The following is a 27,374-nucleotide window of genomic DNA, read 5'->3' as shown; positions in this document are numbered from 1 at the left end:
CGCTCACTCCCCCTCCTCAAAGCGTCCTCCCCGCTTCTTCCCCCTTCAAACTCTCACCTCCATCTCCCCCAACCTTCTGCCTCGCTCTTCCCCCTCCTCAAATAACACCTCATTGTGGCTCACCCAATCACCATCAAACCTTTTGTCCGCCCCATCCTTCCCTTTCTCCGAGCTATTCTGAAATCTCTGACACACGTTCAACAGCTCTCCCTACCTCTTCCACCTCTTCCACATCTTACCCTACCCCTCCTCCCCCCTGTTCTGTATCTGATGCTCCCCCTTCCTCTTCATTAACGGTATGGACCTCAAACATCCGGGGCCTTCGTTCAAACTTAACTGATCTCTCCATACAGGTTGCTTCTGTCAAACCAGACGTGATCTGCTTAACAGAAACTTTCCTCCTTTATGATGTCTCTGATTCCATAGTATCTCTCCCGGGCTACTCCCTCCTCCGGTATGATAGACCTGAGCCTCGTCCTGGAGGCGGGGTTGCTATCTTTATCAAAAACTCTCTTCCTCACTCGCCCTGCACTGCACTCTCTCCACCTCACCCCCAGGAATACCTCTGGCTACGGCTTCCCCTTCGCTCCCACCTCTTGTTCATATGTGTGTTGTACCGTCCACCAAACAGTGATGACTCCATCTACATCTCGCTGTCTGATGATATGGACCAACTTCTATCTACTCATCCCAACTCTCTCTTCCTCATATGTGGTGATTTCAACTGTCATCATGCCAGTTGGCTGGGTGTGGGTACCTCTCTCACCAGCCATGGCTCCTCAGCAAAGGACTTCTGCGACTCACTGGGACTGACACAATCTGTCAATTTCCCGACCCGGATCTCAGTCAACGGAACATCTTCTCTTCTGGACTTGGTTATGACTAACTTCCCTGAAAATGTCTGCTGCTCTTCTTCTGCTCCGATCGGATCATCTGATCATGTCCTTGTTAAAGTGGACATCTCTCTGACCATCCTCAGGGAGCCTGCTCAGCGTCGACGAGTCTGGCATTTCACTCAGGCCAACTGGCACGGTCTTCAAGCAGCCATCAATCATCTGGACTGGTCTCCCATCTCTACCACCTCTGACATCAACTCATCCTGGGAATTCTTCCAAAGTAAATTGCTCTCTCTCATGCACAGATTTATCCCATCTCGTCTTCAGTTGTCATACCCTTCCTCCCGTCCATGGTACACGGAATCTTGTGGTGAGGCTGTTGCCCAGAAACAACTTGCCTTCGTCTCCTGGAAAGCAAATCCAACGGAAGGAAATCTCATTTCCTTTCACAAAGCCCGAAACAAGTGTGTGTCCACCCTCAGGAGAGCCAGGAAACAATATCTCTCCGTTCTCAAGACCGAACTCTCTTATCTGTCTCCCTCTTCCAAATCCTGGTGGCGTCTGGTCAAATCCGTTTCTGGTGTTTGTTCCCCCTCCATCCCCTCCCTTACCTCAAACGGCTCCACAGCTGACTCCGCACGTGAAAAAGCTGAATGCCTCAACTCTGTGTTTGCCTCTAAATCTTGTGTCCCAAACCCAGCCCTCTCTGTACCCACCATACCCAGTCGTACCCTGCTGCTCCTGGACTCCGTGTCCTTTCCTCCTGACAAGGTGGAAAAGTTTCTGTCAACCCTCGACTCTGATTCTGCAACTGGACCCGACGGCATCAGCCCACGGGTCCTAAAATCCTGCTCTGCTGCTCTATCTCACCCTCTCTCTGTTCTCTTCACCCTCTCTTTTGCTCAAGGTCAACTGCCATCTGCTTGGAAATCAGCCAACATCACCGCTTTGCACAAAAAAGGTGCAAAAACAGATCCTAGCAACTACAGACCAATCAGCCTTCTCCCAATTATCAGCAAAGTCATGGAATCCATCATTGCTTCTGATATGAAATCTTTCCTCTTCTCCAATGGCTTGATCTCTGATCATCAATTTGGTTTCAGACCAGGTCACTCTACTCTGGACATGCTGCTTCTGCTGTCTCAACAATGGATGGAGGTCCTCAATGCCAAACAGGAAATTAGAGCTGTCTCCCTCGACATATCACGTGCCTTCGACACGGTCTGGCACCCCGCTCTGCTCACCAAACTCTCCTCCTTTGGTATCCATGGAAATCTCCACGCATGGCTGGCGGACTTCCTCTCTAGTCGTCGTCAACGTGTGGCCCTGAATGGGTTTCTCTCATCTCCTCTTCCTGTTCAGGCTGGAGTTCCCCAAGGCAGTGTTCTGGGCCCCGTGCTTTTTCTGGTCTTCATCAATGATCTCTCTGACTCTCTCGAAAATCCTCTCTATCTCTTTGCTGATGACTCCACTCTCTGCCGCTCCATTCCTCTTCCCTCAGATCGGCAGTCTGCTGCCTCCTCACTCTCTGAAGACCTGGACAAAATCACAGACTGGTCAAACAAGTGGAACATGTCTTTCAATCCTGACAAATCTCACACTCTTACTATGTCTCTCCGAAAAGATCGACTGGACAACCCTCCCATCTACTTTCTCAACAATCCTCTCCAAGAAGTTCTGTCGCTCAAGATTTTGGGTCTCACTATCTGCCATGATCTTTCTTGGGAAAACCACATTTCCAAGCTGGCCTCCAAAGCCAGTCGCCGACTGGGCATCCTCCGTCGTGCGAAGTCCTTCCTCGGCACACCTGAGCTCCTCACCACATACAAGGCTTTCATCCGCAGCTCAATGGAATACTGTTCTCCCCTATGGGCCGGTGCTCCTGCCTCACACCTAGCTCGGCTTCACGCTGTTGAAACCAAAGCTTTCAGAATTATTGGAATCTCCCGCGATGAAGCTATCTCTGAGGGCCTTTCACTCACTCACCGCAGGCAGGTAGGTGGTCTTTCTGTCTTCTACCGACTCCTCTCCGGCCTTGCACCCCCAGCTCTCTCTGTGCTCTGTCCCCCAAATATTCCTACAGGTCGCACAAGATCTGCCAGCAACCCTCTGATGGTTAAACTGCCGAAATCTCGGCTCTCCGCTCACCTTCACTCTTTCATTCCTCTTTTCTCCCGCCTCTGGAACAAACTCCCTCACTCCCTTCAATCCCACTCCTCCCTCCAGGTCTTTAAAACAGCTGTTCACCACCATCTCTTATCTTCCCCCATCCAAAACCTTGATCTTTTCTACCCCCGCTAATTCACCCCAGATCCACCTTGTTTGAAATTCCAACTTCTTTCCTGGAAGTCCTGGCAGTGTCCATATGTTTTATACCTCTCCCACTGCCCCCTTCCCACGCCCCCCCCCCCCCCCAAAGCCCTCGCCCTCTCTCAGATCTCTCGATGTCTCCATGTCTCTCGGTCCCTGCTCTCAAATGTTGTGTTTGTGTCCTTCCCCCTCTCTCCCCATCTTGTCTACCGCTCCCTATGTTATATGTTTTATGTGTCGGTTTGTCTTTCTGTGTGTTCATGTGATTAATGTTCGCTCTTTCACGAGCCTCGATATTGTATACAAAAAAAAAAAAAAAAAAAAAAAAAAAAAAAACTTGGTGGGTATATAGGGTGTGGTATGGCGCTCAGTTGATTAGTTTTTGGTGTCGATCGGCCTTGACCTTCAAGGTCATTTTGAAGGTCATTCAATTTTGACCAAAAGGTAAAATTTTCAAGTTTCAGTTACCATATCGAGTAGTACCTCAAATTGAAGCCCTTGTTGAGTGCTTTCCAAACATTGGCAAGATACGGTTCACCCTGTGGGTGAGTTTTATTATCTTGCCAAAACGAAGTTTTTGCTAGATGTATCAGTCAGCTTGTATGTTTGTTTGTTTGTTTGTTTTTTTGTTTGTGGTTAATCATTTTTTTTTCACGTTTAGATCACTCTGTAGACCACAGTTATTATTGGAAACTCCTGTAACTTCGCATATCAGAGTCCTATAGAGATACCCTTCAGCACACAAAATTTTGAAGGTCAAGGTCAAAGGTCAAGGTCACTTTGCGGTCAATCATGGAGGTCAACGAAACCCTTATTTTTTGAGTAACTTTGATCGGATCGTCTCCAAACTTCATGGGAATCTAGTATATGGTCCGGCGCTCAGCTGATTAGTTTTTGGTGGCGATCGGCCTTGACCTTCAAGGTCATTTTGAAGGTCATTCAATTGGGTCAATCATGGAGGTCAACGAAACCCTTATTTTTTGAGTAACTTTGATCTTATGATCTCCAAACTTGGTGGGTATATAGGGTGTGGTATGGCGCTCAGCTGATTAGTTTTTGGTGTCGATCGGCCTTGACCTTCAAGGTCATTTTGAAGGTCATTCAATTTTGACCAAAAGGTAAAATTTTCAAGTTTCAGTTACCATATTTACCACAGTTATTATTGGAAACTCCTGTAACTTCGCATATCAGAGTCCTATAGAGATACCCTTCAGCACACAAAATTTTGAAGGTCAAGGTCAAAGGTCAAGGTCACTTTGCGGTCAATCATGGAGGTCAACGAAACCCTTATTTTTTGAGTAACTTTGATCTTATGATCTCCAAACTTGGTGGGTATATAGGGTGTGGTATGGCGCTCAGCTGATTAGTTTTTGGTGTCGATCGGCCTTGACCTTCAAGGTCATTTTGAAGGTCATTCAATTGGGTCAATCATGGAGGTCAACAAAACCCTTATTTTTTGAGTAACTTTGATCTTATGATCTCCAAACTTGGTGGGTATATAGGGTGTGGTATGGCGCTCAGCTGATTAGTTTTTGGTGTCGATCGGCCTTGACCTTCAAGGTCATTTTGAAGGTCATTCAATTTTGACCAAAAGGTAAAATTTTCAAGTTTCAGTTACCATATCGAGTAGTACCTCAAATTGAAGCTCTTGTTGAGTGCTTTCCAAACATATAACTAGTTTGACAATGTGACGTCATTTGACGGCGTTATGACGAAAAAACTGCACTTTTCATGTATATTGTATTGCTTTAGTTCGCATTGTTTAGGTCACTCTGTAGAGCACAGTTCCCTTTGGAAACTCTTGTAAGTTCGCATATCAGAGTCTTTTAGAGATACCCTTTAGCACACAAAATTTTGAAGGTCAAGGTCAAAGGTCAAGGTCACTTTGCGGTCAATCATGGAGGTCAACGAAACCCTTATTTTTTGAGTAACTTTGATCTTATGATCTCCAAACTTGGTGGGTATATAGGGTGTGGTATGGCGCTCAGCTGATTAGTTTTTGGTGTCGATCGGCGTTGACCTTCAAGGTCATTTTGAAGGTCATTCAATTTTGACCAAAAGGTAAAATTTTCAAGTTTCAGTTACCATATCGAGTAGTACCTCAAATTGAAGCCCTTGTTGAGTGCTTTCCAAACATATAACTAGTTTGACAATGTGACGTCATTTGACGGCGTTATGACGAAAAAACTGCACTTTTCATGTATATTGTATTGCTTTAGTTCGCATTGTTTAGGTCACTCTGTAGAGCACAGTTCCCTTTGGAAACTCTTGTAAGTTCGCATATCAGAGTCTTTTAGAGATACCCTTTAGCACACAAATTGGCAAGATACGGTTCACCCTGTGGGTGACATATGTTTATTTGTTTGTTTGTTTGTTTTTATCTTGCCAAAACGAAGTTTTTGCAAGATGTATCAGTCAGCTTGTATGTTTGTTTGTTTGTTTTTATCTTGCCAAAACGAAGTTTTTGCTAGATGTATCAGTCAGCTTGTATGTTTGTTTGTTTGTTTGTTTTTTTGTTTGTGGTTAATCATTTTTTTTCACGTTTAGATCACTCTGTAGACCACAGTTATTATTGGAAACTCCTGTAACTTCGCATATCAGAGTCCTATAGAGATACCCTTCAGCACACAAAATTTTGAAGGTCAAGGTCAAAGGTCAAGGTCACTTTGCGGTCAATCATGGAGGTCAACGAAACCCTTATTTTTTGAGTAACTTTGATCTTATGATCTCCAAACTTGGTGGGTATATAGGGTGTGGTATGGCGCTCAGCTGATTAGTTTTTGGTGTCGATCGGCCTTGACCTTCAAGGTCATTTTGAAGGTCATTCAATTGGGTCAATCATGGAGGTCAACGAAACCCTTATTTTTTGAGTAACTTTGATCTTATGATCTCCAAACTTGGTGGGTATATAGGGTGTGGTATGGCGCTCAGCTGATTAGTTTTTGGTGTCGATCGGCCTTGACCTTCAAGGTCATTTTGAAGGTCATTCAATTTTGACCAAAAGGTAAAATTTTCAAGTTTCAGTTACCATATCGAGTAGTACCTCAAATTGAAGCTCTTGTTGAGTGCTTTCCAAACATATAACTAGTTTGACAATGTGACGTCATTTGACGGCGTTATGACGAAAAAACTGCACTTTTCATGTATATTGTATTGCTTTAGTTCGCATTGTTTAGGTCACTCTGTAGAGCACAGTTCCCTTTGGAAACTCTTGTAAGTTCGCATATCAGAGTCTTTTAGAGATACCCTTTAGCACACAAAATTTTGAAGGTCAAGGTCAAAGGTCAAGGTCACTTTGCGGTCAATCATGGAGGTCAACGAAACCCTTATTTTTTGAGTAACTTTGATCTTATGATCTCCAAACTTGGTGGGTATATAGGGTGTGGTATGGCGCTCAGCTGATTAGTTTTTGGTGTCGATCGGCGTTGACCTTCAAGGTCATTTTGAAGGTCATTCAATTTTGACCAAAAGGTAAAATTTTCAAGTTTCAGTTACCATATCGAGTAGTACCTCAAATTGAAGCCCTTGTTGAGTGCTTTCCAAACATATAACTAGTTTGACAATGTGACGTCATTTGACGGCGTTATGACGAAAAAACTGCACTTTTCATGTATATTGTATTGCTTTAGTTCGCATTGTTTAGGTCACTCTGTAGAGCACAGTTCCCTTTGGAAACTCTTGTAAGTTCGCATATCAGAGTCTTTTAGAGATACCCTTTAGCACACAAATTGGCAAGATACGGTTCACCCTGTGGGTGACATATGTTTATTTGTTTGTTTGTTTGTTTTTATCTTGCCAAAACGAAGTTTTTGCAAGATGTATCAGTCAGCTTGTATGTTTGTTTGTTTGTTTTTATCTTGCCAAAACGAAGTTTTTGCTAGATGTATCAGTCAGCTTGTATGTTTGTTTGTTTGTTTGTTTTTTTGTTTGTGGTTAATCATTTTTTTTCACGTTTAGATCACTCTGTAGACCACAGTTATTATTGGAAACTCCTGTAACTTCGCATATCAGAGTCCTATAGAGATACCCTTCAGCACACAAAATTTTGAAGGTCAAGGTCAAAGGTCAAGGTCACTTTGCGGTCAATCATGGAGGTCAACGAAACCCTTATTTTTTGAGTAACTTTGATCTTATGATCTCCAAACTTGGTGGGTATATAGGGTGTGGAATGGCGCTCAGCTGATTAGTTTTTGGTGTCGATCGGCCTTGACCTTCAAGGTCATTTTGAAGGTCATTCAATTGGGTCAATCATGGAGGTCAACGAAACCCTTATTTTTTGAGTAACTTTGATCTTATGATCTCCAAACTTGGTGGGTATATAGGGTGTGGTATGGCGCTCAGCTGATTAGTTTTTGGTGTCGATCGGCCTTGACCTTCAAGGTCATTTTGAAGGTCATTCAATTTTGACCAAAAGGTAAAATTTTCAAGTTTCAGTTACCATATTTACCACAGTTATTATTGGAAACTCCTGTAACTTCGCATATCAGAGTCCTATAGAGATACCCTTCAGCACACAAAATTTTGAAGGTCAAGGTCAAAGGTCAAGGTCACTTTGCGGTCAATCATGGAGGTCAACGAAACCCTTATTTTTTGAGTAACTTTGATCTTATGATCTCCAAACTTGGTGGGTATATAGGGTGTGGTATGGCGCTCAGTTGATTAGTTTTTGGTGTCGATCGGCCTTGACCTTCAAGGTCATTTTGAAGGTCATTCAATTTTGACCAAAAGGTAAAATTTTCAAGTTTCAGTTACCATATCGAGTAGTACCTCAAATTGAAGCCCTTGTTGAGTGCTTTCCAAACATATAATTGGCAAGATACGGTTCACCCTGTGGGTGACATATGTTTATTTGTTTGTTTTTTTGTTTTTTTGTTTTTTTGTTTTTTTGTTTGTGGTTAATCATTTTTTTTCCACGTTTAGATCACTCTGTAGACCACAGTTATTATTGGAAACTCCTGTAACTTCGCATATCAGAGTCCTATAGAGATACCCTTCAGCACACAAAATTTTGAAGGTCAAGGTCAAAGGTCAAGGTCACTTTGTGGTCAATCATGGAGGTCGACGAAACCCTTATTTTTTGAGTAACTTTGATCGGATCGTCTCCAAACTTCATGGGAATCTAGTATATGGTCCGGCGCTCAGCTGATTCGTTTTTGGTGGCGATCGGCCTTGACCTTCATGGTTAGCGCTGGAGGTCGAAAATTATTGACCCCAAGGTCAAATGTTGAAACCCTTATTTTTTGAGTAACTTTGATCGGATCGTCTCCAAACTTCATGTGAATCTAGTATATGGTCCGGCGCTCAGCTGATTAGTTTTTGGTCGCGATCGGCCTTGACCTTCATGGTTAGCGCTGGAGGTCGAAAATTATTGACCCCAAGGTCAAATGTTGAAATCGTAGGTACCATATCTTCGCATATCTTCGCATGTAACTTCGCATATCAGAGTCCTATAGAGATACCCTTCAGCACACAAAATATTGAAGGTCAAGGTCAAAGGTCAAGGTCACTTTGTGGTCAATCATGGAGGTCGACGAAACCCTTATTTTTTGAGTAACTTTGATCGGATCGTCTCCAAACTTCATGGGAATCTAGTATATGGTCCGGCGCTCAGCTGATTAGTTTTTGGTGGCGATCGGCCTTGACCTTCATGGTTAGCGCTGGAGGTCGAAAATTATTGACCCCAAGGTCAAATGTTGAAATCGTAGGTACCATATCTTCGCATATCTTCGCATGTAACTTCGCATATCAGAGTCCTATAGAGATACCCTTCAGCACACAAAATTTTGAAGGTCAAGGTCAAAGGTCAAGGTCACTTTGTGGTCAATCATGGAGGTCGACGAAACCCTTATTTTTTGAGTAACTTTGATCGGATCGTCTCCAAACTTCATGGGAATCTAGTATATGGTCCGGCGCTCAGCTGATTAGTTTTTGGTGGCGATCGGCCTTGACCTTCATGGTTAGCGCTGGAGGTCGAAAATTATTGACCCCAAGGTCAAATGTTGAAATCCTTATTTTTTGAGTAACTTTGATCGGATCGTCTCCAAACTTCATGGGAATCTAGTATATGGTCCGGCGCTCAGCTGATTATTTTTTGGTGGCGATCGGCCTTGACCTTCATGGTTAGCGCTGGAGGTCGAAAATTATTGACCCCAAGGTCAAATTTTGAAATCGTAGGTACCATATCGAGTAATACCTCATATGAATGCCCTTGATGAGTGCTTCCCAGATCTGTAAACAGATTGACGCTATGACGTCATTTGATGACGTCATGACGAAAAAACGGAATTTTCACATTTTGGCAAGATACGGTTCACCCTGTGGGTGACATATGTTCATTTGTTTGTTTTTATCTTGCCAAAACGAAGTTTTTGCTAGATGTATCAGTCAGCTTGTATGTTTGTTTGTTTGTTTGTTTTTTTGTTTGTGGTTAATCATTTTTTTTTCACGTTTAGATCACTCTGTAGACCACAGTTATTATTGGAAACTCCTGTAACTTCGCATATCAGAGTCCTATAGAGATACCCTTCAGCACACAAAAATTTGAAGGCCAAGGTCAAAGGTCAAGGTCACTTTGCGGTCAATCATGGAGGTCAACGAAACCCTTATTTTTTGAGTAACTTTGATCGGATCGTCTCCAAACTTCATGGGAATCTAGTATATGGTCCGGCGCTCAGCTGATTAGTTTTTAATGGCGATCGGCCTTGACCTTCAAGGTCATTTTGAAGGTCATTCAATTGGGTCAATCATGGAGGTCAACGAAACCCTTATTTTTTGAGTAACTTTGATCTTATGATCTCCAAACTTGGTGGGTATATAGGGTGTGGTATGGCGCTCAGCTGATTAGTTTTTGGTGTCGATCGGCCTTGACCTTCAAGGTCATTTTGAAGGTCATTCAATTTTGACCAAAAGGTAAAATTTTCAAGTTTCAGTTACCATATTTACCACAGTTATTATTGGAAACTCCTGTAACTTCGCATATCAGAGTCCTATAGAGATACCCTTCAGCACACAAAATTTTGAAGGTCAAGGTCAAAGGTCAAGGTCACTTTGCGGTCAATCATGGAGGTCAACAAAACCCTTATTTTTTGAGTAACTTTGATCTTATGATCTCCAAACTTGGTGGGTATATAGGGTGTGGTATGGCGCTCAGCTGATTAGTTTTTGGTGTCGATCGGCCTTGACCTTCAAGGTCATTTTGAAGGTCATTCAATTGGGTCAATCATGGAGGTCAACGAAACCCTTATTTTTTGAGTAACTTTGATCTTATGATCTCCAAACTTGGTGGGTATATAGGGTGTGGTATGGCGCTCAGCTGATTAGTTTTTGGTGTCGATCGGCCTTGACGTTCAAGGTCATTTTGAAGGTCATTCAATTTTGACCAAAAGGTAAAATTTTCAAGTTTCAGTTACCATATCGAGTAGTACCTCAAATTGAAGCCCTTGTTGAGTGCTTTCCAAACATATAACTAGTTTGACAATGTGACGTCATTTGACGGCGTTATGACGAAAAAACTGCACTTTTCATGTATATTGTATTGCTTTAGTTCGCATTGTTTAGGTCACTCTGTAGAGCACAGTTCCCTTTGGAAACTCTTGTAAGTTTGCATATCAGAGTCTTTTAGAGATACCCTTTAGCACACAAAATTATGAAGGTCAAGGTCAAAGGTCAAGGTCACTTGGCAAGATACGGTTCACCCTGTGGGTGACATATGTTTATTTTGTTTTTTTGTTTTTTTGTTTTTTTGTTTGTGGTTAATCATTTTTTTCCCACGTTTAGATCACTCTGTAGACCACAGTTATTATTGGAAACTCCTGTAACTTCGCATATCAGAGTCCTATAGAGATACCCTTCAGCACACAAAATGTTGAAGGTCAAGGTCAAAGGTCAAGGTCACTTTGTGGTCAATCATGGAGGTCGACGAAACCCTTATTTTTTGAGTAACTTTGATCGGATCGTCTCCAAACTTCATGAGAATCTAGTATATGGTCCGGCGCTCAGCTGATTAGTTTTTGGTGGCGATCGGCCTTGACCTTCATGGTTAGCGCTGGAGGTCGAAAATTATTGACCCCAAGGTCAAATGTTGAAACCCTTATTTTTTGAGTAACTTTGATCGGATCGTCTCCAAACTTCATGGGAATCTAGTATATGGTCCGGCGCTCAGCTGATTAGTTTTTGGTGGCGATCGGCCTTGACCTTCATGGTTAGCGCTGGAGGTCGAAAATTATTGACCCCAAGGTCAAATGTTGAAATCGTAGGTACCATATCTTCGCATATCTTCGCATGTAACTTCGCATATCAGAGTCCTATAGAGATACCCTTCAGCACACACAATTTTGAAGGTCAAGGTCAAAGGTCAAGGTCACTTTGTGGTCAATCATGGAGGTCGACGAAACCCTTATTTTTTGAGTAACTTTGATCGGATCGTCTCCAAACTTCATGGGAATCTAGTATATGGTCCGGCGCTCAGCTGATTAGTTTTTGGTGGCGATCGGCCTTGACCTTCATGGTTAGCGCTGGAGGTCGAAAATTATTGACCCCAAGGTCAAATGTTGAAATCCTTATTTTTTGAGTAACTTTGATCGGATCGTCTCCAAACTTCATGGGAATCTAGTATATGGTCCGGCGCTCAGCTGATTAGTTTTTGGTGGCGATCGGCCTTGACCTTCATGGTTAGCGCTGGAGGTCGAAAATTATTGACCCCAAGGTCAAATTTTGAAATCGTAGGTACCATATCGAGTAATACCTCATATGAATGCCCTTGATGAGTGCTTCCCAGATCTGTAAACAGTTTGACGCTATGACGTCATTTGATGACGTCATGACGAAAAAACGGAATTTTCATGAAAAAATTATTTCCTCAGTTCTCATCAAAATCTTTCAATATTTCATGTGCGTTGGTCATGAAGACATACTATTCACCATACGAAATTATTAAGGTCAAGGTCAAAGGTCAAGGTCACTTTGCGGTCAATCATGGAGGTCAACGAAACCCTGGCAAGATACGGTTCACCCTGTGGGTGATGTTTTATTTTTTTGTTTTTTTGTTATCTTGCCAAAACGAAGTTTTTGCAAGATGTATTAGTCAGCTTGTATGTTTGTTTTTTATCTTGCCAAAACGAAGTTTTTGCTAGATGTATCAGTCAGCTTGTATGTTTGTTTGTTTGTTTGTTTTTTTGTTTGTGGTTAATCATTTTTTTTTCACGTTTAGATCACTCTGTAGACCACAGTTATTATTGGAAACTCCTGTAACTTCGCATATCAGAGTCCTATAGAGATACCCTTCAGCACACAAAATTTTGAAGGTCAAGGTCAAAGGTCAAGGTCACTTTGCGGTCAATCATGGAGGTCAACGAAACCCTTATTTTTTGAGTAACTTTGATCGGATCGTCTCCAAACTTCATGGGAATCTAGTATATGGTCCGGCGCTCAGCTGATTAGTTTTTGGTGGCGATCGGCCTTGACCTTCAAGGTCATTTTGAAGGTCATTCAATTGGGTCAATCATGGAGGTCAACGAAACCCTTATTTTTTGAGTAACTTTGATCTTATGATCTCCAAACTTGGTGGGTATATAGGGTGTGGTATGGCGCTCAGCTGATTAGTTTTTTGTGTCGATCGGCCTTGACCTTCAAGGTCATTTTGAAGGTCATTCAATTTTGACCAAAAGGTAAAATTTTCAAGTTTCAGTTACCATATTTACCACAGTTATTATTGGAAACTCCTGTAACTTCGCATATCAGAGTCCTATAGAGATACCCTTCAGCACACAAAATTTTGAAGGTCAAGGTCAAAGGTCAAGGTCACTTTGCGGTCAATCATGGAGGTCAACGAAACCCTTATTTTTTGAGTAACTTTGATCTTATGATCTCCAAACTTGGTGGGTATATAGGGTGTGGTATGGCGCTCAGCTGATTAGTTTTTGGTGTCGATCGGCCTTGACCTTCAAGGTCATTTTGAAGGTCATTCAATTGGGTCAATCATGGAGGTCAACGAAACCCTTATTTTTTGAGTAACTTTGATCTTATGATCTCCAAACTTGGTGGGTATATAGGGTGTGGTATGGCGCTCAGCTGATTAGTTTTTGGTGTCGATCGGCCTTGACCTTCAAGGTCATTTTGAAGGTCATTCAATTTTGACCAAAAGGTAAAATTTTCAAGTTTCAGTTACCATATCGAGTAGTACCTCAAATTGAAGCTCTTGTTGAGTGCTTTCCAAACATATAACTAGTTTGACAATGTGACGTCATTTGACGGCGTTATGACGAAAAAACTGCACTTTTCATGTATATTGTATTGCTTTAGTTCGCATTGTTTAGGTCACTCTGTAGAGCACAGTTCCCTTTGGAAACTCTTGTAAGTTCGCATATCAGAGTCTTTTAGAGATACCCTTTAGCACACAAAATTTTGAAGGTCAAGGTCAAAGGTCAAGGTCACTTTGCGGTCAATCATGGAGGTCAACGAAACCCTTATTTTTTGAGTAACTTTGATCTTATGATCTCCAAACTTGGTGGGTATATAGGGTGTGGTATGGCGCTCAGCTGATTAGTTTTTGGTGTCGATCGGCGTTGACCTTCAAGGTCATTTTGAAGGTCATTCAATTTTGACCAAAAGGTAAAATTTTCAAGTTTCAGTTACCATATCGAGTAGTACCTCAAATTGAAGCCCTTGTTGAGTGCTTTCCAAACATATAACTAGTTTGACAATGTGACGTCATTTGACGGCGTTTTGACGAAAAAACTGCACTTTTCATGTATATTGTATTGCTTTAGTTCGCATTGTTTAGGTCACTCTGTAGAGCACAGTTCCCTTTGGAAACTCTTGTAAGTTCGCATATCAGAGTCTTTTAGAGATACCCTTTAGCACACAAATTGGCAAGATACGGTTCACCCTGTGGGTGACATATGTTTATTTGTTTGTTTGTTTGTTTTTATCTTGCCAAAACGAAGTTTTTGCAAGATGTATCAGTCAGCTTGTATGTTTGTTTGTTTGTTTTTATCTTGCCAAAACGAAGTTTTTGCTAGATGTATCAGTCAGCTTGTATGTTTGTTTGTTTGTTTGTTTTTTTGTTTGTGGTTAATCATTTTTTTTCACGTTTAGATCACTCTGTAGACCACAGTTATTATTGGAAACTCCTGTAACTTCGCATATCAGAGTCCTATAGAGATACCCTTCAGCACACAAAATTTTGAAGGTCAAGGTCAAAGGTCAAGGTCACTTTGCGGTCAATCATGGAGGTCAACGAAACCCTTATTTTTTGAGTAACTTTGATCTTATGATCTCCAAACTTGGTGGGTATATAGGGTGTGGTATGGCGCTCAGCTGATTAGTTTTTGGTGTCGATCGGCCTTGACCTTCAAGGTCATTTTGAAGGTCATTCAATTGGGTCAATCATGGAGGTCAACGAAACCCTTATTTTTTGAGTAACTTTGATCTTATGATCTCCAAACTTGGTGGGTATATAGGGTGTGGTATGGCGCTCAGCTGATTAGTTTTTGGTGTCGATCGGCCTTGACCTTCATGGTTAGCGCTGGAGGTCGAAAATTATTGACCCCAAGGTCAAATTTTGAAATCGTAGGTACCATATCGAGTAATACCTCATATGAATGCCCTTGATGAGTGCTTCCCAGATCTGTAAACAGATTGACGCTATGACGTCATTTGATGACGTCATGACGAAAAAACGGAATTTTCACATTTTGGCAAGATACGGTTCACCCTGTGGGTGACATATGTTCATTTGTTTGTTTTTATCTTGCCAAAACGAAGTTTTTGCTAGATGTATCAGTCAGCTTGTATGTTTGTTTGTTTGTTTGTTTTTTTGTTTGTGGTTAATCATTTTTTTTTCACGTTTAGATCACTCTGTAGACCACAGTTATTATTGGAAACTCCTGTAACTTCGCATATCAGAGTCCTATAGAGATACCCTTCAGCACACAAAAATTTGAAGGCCAAGGTCAAAGGTCAAGGTCACTTTGCGGTCAATCATGGAGGTCAACGAAACCCTTATTTTTTGAGTAACTTTGATCGGATCGTCTCCAAACTTCATGGGAATCTAGTATATGGTCCGGCGCTCAGCTGATTAGTTTTTAATGGCGATCGGCCTTGACCTTCAAGGTCATTTTGAAGGTCATTCAATTGGGTCAATCATGGAGGTCAACGAAACCCTTATTTTTTGAGTAACTTTGATCTTATGATCTCCAAACTTGGTGGGTATATAGGGTGTGGTATGGCGCTCAGCTGATTAGTTTTTGGTGTCGATCGGCCTTGACCTTCAAGGTCATTTTGAAGGTCATTCAATTTTGACCAAAAGGTAAAATTTTCAAGTTTCAGTTACCATATTTACCACAGTTATTATTGGAAACTCCTGTAACTTCGCATATCAGAGTCCTATAGAGATACCCTTCAGCACACAAAATTTTGAAGGTCAAGGTCAAAGGTCAAGGTCACTTTGCGGTCAATCATGGAGGTCAACAAAACCCTTATTTTTTGAGTAACTTTGATCTTATGATCTCCAAACTTGGTGGGTATATAGGGTGTGGTATGGCGCTCAGCTGATTAGTTTTTGGTGTCGATCGGCCTTGACCTTCAAGGTCATTTTGAAGGTCATTCAATTGGGTCAATCATGGAGGTCAACGAAACCCTTATTTTTTGAGTAACTTTGATCTTATGATCTCCAAACTTGGTGGGTATATAGGGTGTGGTATGGCGCTCAGCTGATTAGTTTTTGGTGTCGATCGGCCTTGACCTTCAAGGTCATTTTGAAGGTCATTCAATTTTGACCAAAAGGTAAAATTTTCAAGTTTCAGTTACCATATCGAGTAGTACCTCAAATTGAAGCCCTTGTTGAGTGCTTTCCAAACATATAACTAGTTTGACAATGTGACGTCATTTGACGGCGTTATGACGAAAAAACTGCACTTTTCATGTATATTGTATTGCTTTAGTTCGCATTGTTTAGGTCACTCTGTAGAGCACAGTTCCCTTTGGAAACTCTTGTAAGTTTGCATATCAGAGTCTTTTAGAGATACCCTTTAGCACACAAAATTATGAAGGTCAAGGTCAAAGGTCAAGGTCACTTGGCAAGATACGGTTCACCCTGTGGGTGACATATGTTTATTTTGTTTTTTTGTTTTTTTGTTTTTTTGTTTGTGGTTAATCATTTTTTTTCCACGTTTAGATCACTCTGTAGACCACAGTTATTATTGGAAACTCCTGTAACTTCGCATATCAGAGTCCTATAGAGATACCCTTCAGCACACAAAATTTTGAAGGTCAAGGTCAAAGGTCAAGGTCACTTTGTGGTCAATCATGGAGGTCGACGAAACCCTTATTTTTTGAGTAACTTTGATCGGATCGTCTCCAAACTTCATGGGAATCTAGTATATGGTCCGGCGCTCAGCTGATTAGTTTTTGGTGGCGATCGGCCTTGACCTTCATGGTTAGCGCTGGAGGTCGAAAATTATTGACCCCAAGGTCAAATGTTGAAACCCTTATTTTTTGAGTAACTTTGATCGGATCGTCTCCAAACTTCATGGGAATCTAGTATATGGTCCGGCGCTCAGCTGATTAGTTTTTGGTGGCGATCGGCCTTGACCTTCATGGTTAGCGCTGGAGGTCGAAAATTATTGACCCCAAGGTCAAATGTTGAAATCGTAGGTACCATATCTTCGCATATCTTCGCATGTAACTTCGCATATCAGAGTCCTATAGAGATACCCTTCAGCACACAAAATTTTGAAGGTCAAGGTCAAAGGTCAAGGTCACTTTGTGGTCAATCATGGAGGTCGACGAAACCCTTATTTTTTGAGTAACTTTGATCGGATCGTCTCCAAACTTCATGGGAATCTAGTATATGGTCCGGCGCTCAGCTGATTAGTTTTTGGTGGCGATCGGCCTTGACCTTCATGGTTAGCGCTGGAGGTCGAAAATTATTGACCCCAAGGTCAAATTTTGAAATCGTAGGTACCATATCGAGTAATACCTCATATGAATGCCCTTGATGAGTGCTTCCCAGATCTGTAAACAGTTTGACGCTATGACGTCATTTGATGACGTCATGACGAAAAAACGGAATTTTCATGAAAAAATTATTTCCTCAGTTCTCATCAAAATCTTTCAATATTTCATGTGCGTTGGTCATGAAGACATACTATTCACCATACGAAATTATTAAGGTCAAGGTCAAAGGTCAAGGTCACTTTGCGGTCAATCATGGAGGTCAACGAAACCCTGGCAAGATACGGTTCACCCTGTGGGTGATGTTTTATTTTTTTGTTTTTTTGTTATCTTGCCAAAACGAAGTTTTTGCAAGATGTATTAGTCAGCTTGTATGTTTGTTTTTTATCTTGCCAAAACGAAGTTTTTGCTAGATGTATCAGTCAGCTTGTATGTTTGTATGTTTGTTTGTTTGTTTGTTTTTTTGTTTGTGGTTAATCATTTTTTTTTCACGTTTAGATCACTCTGTAGACCACAGTTATTATTGGAAACTCCTGTAACTTCGCATATCAGAGTCCTATAGAGATACCCTTCAGCACACAAAATTTTGAAGGTCAAGGTCAAAGGTCAAGGTCACTTTGCGGTCAATCATGGAGGTCAACGAAACCCTTATTTTTTGAGTAACTTTGATCGGATCGTCTCCAAACTTCATGGGAATCTAGTATATGGTCCGGCGCTCAGCTGATTAGTTTTTGGTGGCGATCGGCCTTGACCTTCAAGGTCATTTTGAAGGTCATTCAATTGGGTCAATCATGGAGGTCAACGAAACCCTTATTTTTTGAGTAACTTTGATCTTATGATCTCCAAACTTGGTGGGTATATAGGGTGTGGTATGGCGCTCAGCTGATTAGTTTTTTGTGTCGATCGGCCTTGACCTTCAAGGTCATTTTGAAGGTCATTCAATTTTGACCAAAAGGTAAAATTTTCAAGTTTCAGTTACCATATTTACCACAGTTATTATTGGAAACTCCTGTAACTTCGCATATCAGAGTCCTATAGAGATACCCTTCAGCACACAAAATTTTGAAGGTCAAGGTCAAAGGTCAAGGTCACTTTGCGGTCAATCATGGAGGTCAACGAAACCCTTATTTTTTGAGTAACTTTGATCTTATGATCTCCAAACTTGGTGGGTATATAGGGTGTGGTATGGCGCTCAGCTGATTAGTTTTTGGTGTCGATCGGCCTTGACCTTCAAGGTCATTTTGAAGGTCATTCAATTGGGTCAATCATGGAGGTCAACGAAACCCTTATTTTTTGAGTAACTTTGATCTTATGATCTCCAAACTTGGTGGGTATATAGGGTGTGGTATGGCGCTCAGCTGATTAGTTTTTGGTGTCGATCGGCCTTGACCTTCAAGGTCATTTTGAAGGTCATTCAATTTTGACCAAAAGGTAAAATTTTCAAGTTTCAGTTACCATATCGAGTAGTACCTCAAATTGAAGCTCTTGTTGAGTGCTTTCCAAACATATAACTAGTTTGACAATGTGACGTCATTTGACGGCGTTATGACGAAAAAACTGCACTTTTCATGTATATTGTATTGCTTTAGTTCGCATTGTTTAGGTCACTCTGTAGAGCACAGTTCCCTTTGGAAACTCTTGTAAGTTCGCATATCAGAGTCTTTTAGAGATACCCTTTAGCACACAAAATTTTGAAGGTCAAGGTCAAAGGTCAAGGTCACTTTGCGGTCAATCATGGAGGTCAACGAAACCCTTATTTTTTGAGTAACTTTGATCTTATGATCTCCAAACTTGGTGGGTATATAGGGTGTGGTATGGCGCTCAGCTGATTAGTTTTTGGTGTCGATCGGCGTTGACCTTCAAGGTCATTTTGAAGGTCATTCAATTTTGACCAAAAGGTAAAATTTTCAAGTTTCAGTTACCATATCGAGTAGTACCTCAAATTGAAGCCCTTGTTGAGTGCTTTCCAAATATATAACTAGTTTGACAATGTGACGTCATTTGACGGCGTTATGACGAAAAAACTGCACTTTTCATGTATATTGTATTGCTTTAGTTCGCATTGTTTAGGTCACTCTGTAGAGCACAGTTCCCTTTGGAAACTCTTGTAAGTTCGCATATCAGAGTCTTTTAGAGATACCCTTTAGCACACAAATTGGCAAGATACGGTTCACCCTGTGGGTGACATATGTTTATTTTGTTTTTTTGTTTTTTTGTTTTTTTGTTTGTGGTTAATCATTTTTTTTCCACGTTTAGATCACTCTGTAGACCACAGTTATTATTGGAAACTCCTGTAACTTCGCATATCAGAGTCCTATAGAGATACCCTTCAGCACACAAAATTTTGAAGGTCAAGGTCAAAGGTCAAGGTCACTTTGTGGTCAATCATGGAGGTCGACGAAACCCTTATTTTTTGAGTAACTTTGATCGGATCGTCTCCAAACTTCATGAGAATCTAGTATATGGTCCGTCGCTCAGCTGATTAGTTTTTGGTGGCGACCGGCCTTGACCTTCATGGTTAGCGCTGGAGGTCGAAAATTATTGACCCCAAGGTCAAATGTTGAAACCCTTATTTTTTGAGTAACTTTGATCGGATCGTCTCCAAACTTCATGGGAATCTAGTATATGGTCCGGCGCTCAGCTGATTAGTTTTTGGTGGCGATCGGCCTTGACCTTCATGGTTAGCGCTGGAGGTCGAAAATTATTGACCCCAAGGTCAAATGTTGAAATCGTAGGTACCATATCTTCGCATATCTTCGCATGTAACTTCGCATATCAGAGTCCTATAGAGATACCCTTCAGCACACAAAATTTTGAAGGTCAAGGTCAAAGGTCAAGGTCACTTTGTGGTCAATCATGGAGGTCGACGAAACCCTTATTTTTTGAGTAACTTTGATCGGATCGTCTCCAAACTTCATGGGAATCTAGTATATGGTCCGGCGCTCAGCTGATTAGTTTTTGGTGGCGATCGGCCTTGACCTTCATGGTTAGCGCTGGAGGTCGAAAATTATTGACCCCAAGGTCAAATGTTGAAATCCTTATTTTTTGAGTAACTTTGATCGGATCGTCTCCAAACTTCATGGGAATCTAGTATATGGTCCGGCGCTCAGCTGATTAGTTTTTGGTGGCGATCGGCCTTGACCTTCATGGTTAGCGCTGGAGGTCGAAAATTATTGACCCCAAGGTCAAATTTTGAAATCGTAGGTACCATATCGAGTAATACCTCATATGAATGCCCTTGATGAGTGCTTCCCAGATCTGTAAACAGTTTGACGCTATGACGTCATTTGATGACGTCATGACGAAAAAACGGAATTTTCATGAAAAAATTATTTCCTCAGTTCTCATCAAAATCTTTCAATATTTCATGTGCGTTGGTCATGAAGACATACTATTCACCATACGAAATTATTAAGGTCAAGGTCAAAGGTCAAGGTCACTTTGCGGTCAATCATGGAGGTCAACGAAACCCTGGCAAGATACGGTTCACCCTGTGGGTGATGTTTTATTTTTTTGTTTTTTTGTTATCTTGCCAAAACGAAGTTTTTGCAAGATGTATTAGTCAGCTTGTATGTTTGTTTTTTATCTTGCCAAAACGAAGTTTTTGCTAGATGTATCAGTCAGCTTGTATGTTTGTTTGTTTGTTTGTTTTTTTGTTTGTGGTTAATCATTTTTTTTTCACGTTTAGATCACTCTGTAGACCACAGTTATTATTGGAAACTCCTGTAACTTCGCATATCAGAGTCCTATAGAGATACCCTTCAGCACACAAAATTTTGAAGGTCAAGGTCAAAGGTCAAGGTCACTTTGCGGTCAATCATGGAGGTCAACGAAACCCTTATTTTTTGAGTAACTTTGATCGGATCGTCTCCAAACTTCATGGGAATCTAGTATATGGTCCGGCGCTCAGCTGATTAGTTTTTGGTGGCGATCGGCCTTGACCTTCAAGGTCATTTTGAAGGTCATTCAATTGGGTCAATCATGGAGGTCAACGAAACCCTTATTTTTTGAGTAACTTTGATCTTATGATCTCCAAACTTGGTGGGTATATAGGGTGTGGTATGGCGCTCAGCTGATTAGTTTTTGGTGTCGATCGGCCTTGACCTTCAAGGTCATTTTGAAGGTCATTCAATTTTGACCAAAAGGTAAAATTTTCAAGTTTCAGTTACCATATTTACCACAGTTATTATTGGAAACTCCTGTAACTTCGCATATCAGAGTCCTATAGAGATACCCTTCAGCACACAAAATTTTGAAGGTCAAGGTCAAAGGTCAAGGTCACTTTGCGGTCAATCATGGAGGTCAACGAAACCCTTATTTTTTGAGTAACTTTGATCTTATGATCTCCAAACTTGGTGGGTATATAGGGTGTGGTATGGCGCTCAGCTGATTAGTTTTTGGTGTCGATCGGCCTTGACCTTCAAGGTCATTTTGAAGGTCATTCAATTGGGTCAATCATGGAGGTCAACGAAACCCTTATTTTTTGAGTAACTTTGATCTTATGATCTCCAAACTTGGTGGGTATATAGGGTGTGGTATGGCGCTCAGCTGATTAGTTTTTGGTGTCGATCGGCCTTGACCTTCAAGGTCATTTTGAAGGTCATTCAATTTTGACCAAAAGGTAAAATTTTCAAGTTTCAGTTACCATATCGAGTAGTACCTCAAATTGAAGCTCTTGTTGAGTGCTTTCCAAACATATAACTAGTTTGACAATGTGACGTCATTTGACGGCGTTATGACGAAAAAACTGCACTTTTCATGTATATTGTATTGCTTTAGTTCGCATTGTTTAGGTCACTCTGTAGAGCACAGTTCCCTTTGGAAACTCTTGTAAGTTCGCATATCAGAGTCTTTTAGAGATACCCTTTAGCACACAAAATTTTGAAGGTCAAGGTCAAAGGTCAAGGTCACTTTGCGGTCAATCATGGAGGTCAACGAAACCCTTATTTTTTGAGTAACTTTGATCTTATGATCTCCAAACTTGGTGGGTATATAGGGTGTGGTATGGCGCTCAGTTGATTAGTTTTTGGTGTCGATCGGCCTTGACCTTCAAGGTCATTTTGAAGGTCATTCAATTTTGACCAAAAGGTAAAATTTTCAAGTTTCAGTTACCATATCGAGTAATACCTCATATGAATGCCCTTGATGAGTGCTTCCCAGATCTGTAAACAGTTTGACGCTATGACGTCATTTGATGACGTCATGACGAAAAAACGGAATTTTCATGAAAAAATTATTTCCTCAGTTCTCATCAAAATCTTTCAATATTTCATGTGCATTGGTCATGAAGACATACTATTCACCATACGAAATTATTAAGGTCAAGGTCAAAGGTCAAGGTCACTTTGCGGTCAATCATGGAGGTCAACGAAACCCTGGCAAGATACGGTTCACCCTGTGGGTGATGTTTTATTTTTTTGTTATCTTGCCAAAACGAAGTTTTTGCAAGATGTATCAGTCAGCTTGTATGTTTGTTTGTTTGTTTGTTTTTTTGTTTTTTTATCTTGCCAAAACGAAGTTTTTGCAAGATGTATTAGTCAGCTTGTATGTTTGTTTTTTTGTTTGTTTTTTTGTTTTTTTGTTTTTTTGTTTGTGGTTAATCATTTTTTTTCACGTTTAGATCACTCTGTAGACCACAGTTATTATTGGAAACTCCTGTAACTTCGCATATCAGAGTCCTATAGAGATACCCTTCAGCACACAAAATTTTGAAGGTCAAGGTCAAAGGTCAAGGTCACTTTGTGGTCAATCATGGAGGTCGACGAAACCCTTATTTTTTGAGTAACTTTGATCGGATCGTCTCCAAACTTCATGAGAATCTAGTATATGGTCCGGCGCTCAGCTGATTAGTTTTTGGTGGCGATCGGCCTTGACCTTCATGGTTAGCGCTGGAGGTCGAAAATTATTGACCCCAAGGTCAAATGTTGAAACCCTTATTTTTTGAGTAACTTTGATCGGATCGTCTCCAAACTTCATGGAAATCTAGTATATGGTCCGGCGCTCAGCTGATTAGTTTTTGGTGGCGATCGACCTTGACCTTCATGGTTAGCGCTGGAGGTCGAAAATTATTGACCCCAAGGTCAAATGTTGAAATCGTAGGTACCATATCTTCGCATATCTTCGCATGTAACTTCGCATATCAGAGTCCTATAGAGATACCCTTCAGCACACAAAATTTTGAAGGTCAAGGTCAAAGGTCAAGGTCACTTTGTGGTCAATCATGGAGGTCGACGAAACCCTTATTTTTTGAGTAACTTTGATCGGATCGTCTCCAAACTTCATGGGAATCTAGTATATGGTCCGGCGCTCAGCTGATTAGTTTTTGGTGGCGATCGGCCTTGACCTTCATGGTTAGCGCTGGAGGTCGAAAATTATTGACCCCAAGGTCAAATGTTGAAATCGTAGGTACCATATCTTCGCATATCTTCGCATGTAACTTCGCATATCAGAGTCCTATAGAGATACCCTTCAGCACACAAAATTTTGAAGGTCAAGGTCAAAGGTCAAGGTCACTTTGTGGTCAATCATGGAGGTCGACGAAACCCTTATTTTTTGAGTAACTTTGATCGGATCGTCTCCAAACTTCATGGGAATCTAGTATATGGTCCGGCGCTCAGCTGATTAGTTTTTGGTGGCGATCGGCCTTGACCTTCATGGTTAGCGCTGGAGGTCGAAAATTATTGACCCCAAGGTCAAATGTTGAAACCCTTATTTTTTGAGTAACTTTGATCGGATCGTCTCCAAACTTCATGGAAATCTAGTATATGGTCCGGCGCTCAGCTGATTAGTTTTTGGTGGCGATCGACCTTGACCTTCATGGTTAGCGCTGGAGGTCGAAAATTATTGACCCCAAGGTCAAATGTTGAAATCGTAGGTACCATATCTTCGCATATCTTCGCATGTAACTTCGCATATCAGAGTCCTATAGAGATACCCTTCAGCACACAAAATTTTGAAGGTCAAGGTCAAAGGTCAAGGTCACTTTGTGGTCAATCATGGAGGTCGACGAAACCCTTATTTTTTGAGTAACTTTGATCGGATCGTCTCCAAACTTCATGGGAATCTAGTATATGGTCCGGCGCTCAGCTGATTAGTTTTTGGTGGCGATCGGCCTTGACCTTCATGGTTAGCGCTGGAGGTCGAAAATTATTGACCCCAAGGTCAAATGTTGAAATCGTAGGTACCATATCTTCGCATATCTTCGCATGTAACTTCGCATATCAGAGTCCTATAGAGATACCCTTCAGCACACAAAATTTTGAAGGTCAAGGTCAAAGGTCAAGGTCACTTTGTGGTCAATCATGGAGGTCGACGAAACCCTTATTTTTTGAGTAACTTTGATCGGATCGTCTCCAAACTTCATGGGAATCTAGTATATGGTCCGGCGCTCAGCTGATTAGTTTTTGGTGGCGATCGGCCTTGACCTTCATGGTTAGCGCTGGAGGTCGAAAATTATTGACCCCAAGGTCAAATGTTGAAATCCTTATTTTTTGAGTAACTTTGATCGGATCGTCTCCAAACTTCATGGGAATCTAGTATATGGTCCGGCGCTCAGCTGATTAGTTTTTGGTGGCGATCGGCCTTGACCTTCATGGTTAGCGCTGGAGGTCGAAAATTATTGACCCCAAGGTCAAATTTTGAAATCGTAGGTACCATATCGAGTAATACCTCATATGAATGCCCTTGATGAGTGCTTCCCAGATCTGTAAACAGTTTGACGCTATGACGTCATTTGATGACGTCATGACGAAAAAACGGAATTTTCATGAAAAAATTATTTCCTCAGTTCTCATCAAAATCTTTCAATATTTCATGTGCGTTGGTCATGAAGACATACTATTCACCATACGAAATTATTAAGGTCAAGGTCAAAGGTCAAGGTCACTTTGCGGTCAATCATGGAGGTCAACGAAACCCTTATTTTTTGAGTAACTTTGATCTTATGATCTCCAAACTTGGTGGGTATATAGGGTGTGGTATGGCGCTCAGTTGATTAGTTTTTGGTGTCGATCGGCCTTGACCTTCAAGGTCATTTTGAAGGTCATTCAATTTTGACCAAAAGGTAAAATTTTCAAGTTTCAGTTACCATATCGAGTAGTACCTCAAATTGAAGCCCTTGTTGAGTGCTTTCCAAACATTGGCAAGATACGGTTCACCCTGTGGGCGAGTTTTATTTTTTTGTTATCTTGCCAAAACGAAGTTTTTGCAAGATGTATCAGTCAGCTTGTTACTTGCCGGAAAAATTTTTCCGGCAAGTATGTTGATCTGTTCGTTTGTTACTTGCCGGAAAAATTTTTCCGGCAAGTATGTTGATCTGTTCGTTTGTTTGTCTGTTTGTCTGTTTGTTACTTGCCGGAAAAATTTTCCGGCAAGTATGTTGATCTGTTCGTTTGTTTGTCTGTCTGTCTGTTTGTCTGTCTGTTTGTCTGTCTGTTTGTCTGTTTGCAGCACTGCGTCTACACCGTTGCACGGAGAATCGCCAAACTTTGCACACATAATGGTCTTGCCCTCTAATATACTGTGCCTCAATGATGACGTCATCAGTGACGTGGTTCGGCCGCCATCTTGGAAAAACCGAATAAATTTGCACCTCTATATCTCCGAAAGTACTGAACAGAAAAAATTGAGACATGGCTCATTGTAAAGAACTCTCCATGGAGAATAAAATATGTTAATGATGACGTCATATGTCACGTGGTCGGCCGCCATCTTGGAAAAACGGCAAAAATTTGCACCACTATATCTCCAAAAGTGCTGAACAGAAAAAATTGAGACATGGCTCATTGTAAAGAACTCTCCATGGGGAATAAAATATGTAAATGATGACGTCATCAGTCACGTGGTTCGGTCGCCATCTTGGAAAAACGGCAAATCGTTGCGCCACTATATCTCCAAAAGTGCTGAACAGAAAAAATTGAGACATGGCTCATTGGAAAGAACTCTCCATGGGGAATAAAATATGTTAATGATGACGTCATATGTCACGTGGTCGGCCGCCATCTTGGAAAAACGGCAAAACTTTGCACCACTATATCTCCAAAAGTGCTGAACAGAATAATTGAGACATGGCTCATTGTAAAGAACTCTCCATGGGGAATAAAATATGTTAATGATGACGTCATCAGTCACGTGGTCGGCCGCCATCTTGGAAAAACGGCAAAACTTTGCACCACAAAATCTCCAAAAGTGCTGAACAGAAAAAATTGAGACATGGCTCATTGTAAAGAACTCTCCATGGGGAATAAAATATGTTAATGATGACGCCATCGGTCACGTGGTTCGGCCGCCATCTTGGAAAAATGGGAAAACTTTGCACCACTATATCTCCAAAAGTGCAGAATGGAAAAAATTGAGACATGGCTCATTGTAAAGAACTCTCAATGGGGAATAAAATATGTTAATGATGACGTCATATGTCACGTGGTTCGGCCGCCATCTTGGAAAAACCGAAAAATTGTGCACCTCCATATCTCTGAAAGTGCTGAATAGAAAAAATTGAGACATGGCTCATTGTAAAGAACTCTCCATGGGGAATAAAATATGTTAATGATGACATCATAGGTCACGTGGTTCGGCTGCCATCTTGGAAAAACCGAAAAACGTAGCACCTCCATATCTCCAAAAGTGCTGAATAGAAAAAGTTGAGACATGGCTCTTTGTGAAGAACTCTCCATGGGGAATAATATATGTTAATGATGACGTCATCTATCACGTGGTTCGGACGCCATATTTGTCTTAAATGGCCGATAAAAGAGTACATTCCGGCAAGTCCTCGGTCTCTGACCGATTTTTCATTTGTCTGTTTGTCTGTTTGTCTGTTTGTCTGTTTGCAGCACTGCGTCTACACCGTTGCACGGAGAATCGCCAAACTTTGCACACATATTGGTCTTGCCCTGGAATAGACTGTGCCCAATTGATGACGTCATCGGTGACGTGGTTCGGCCGCCATCTTGGAAAAACCGAAAAACTTTGCACCTCTATATCTCCGAAAGTACTGTACAGAAAAAATTGAGACATGGCTCATTGTAAAGAACGCTCCATGGGGAATAAAATATGTTTATGATGACGTCATATGTCACGTGGTCGGCCGCCATCTTGGAAAAACGGCAAAACTTTGCACCGCTATATCTCCAAAAGTGCTGAACAGAAAAAATTGAGACGTGGCTCATTGTAAAGAACTCTCCATGGGGAATAAAATATGTTAATGATGGCGTCATAGGTCACGTGGTTCGGCCGCCATCTTGGAAAAACCGAAAAACGTTGCACCTCCATATC

The sequence above is a fragment of the Myxine glutinosa genome, chromosome 9 (genome assembly GCF_964187855.1).
Source record: "Myxine glutinosa chromosome 9, kmMyxGlut1.1, whole genome shotgun sequence".
Taxonomy (NCBI): Eukaryota; Metazoa; Chordata; class Myxini; order Myxiniformes; family Myxinidae; genus Myxine; species Myxine glutinosa.
The sequence above is the reverse complement of the archived record's forward strand: the minus strand, read 5'-3'. Positions refer to the sequence as shown.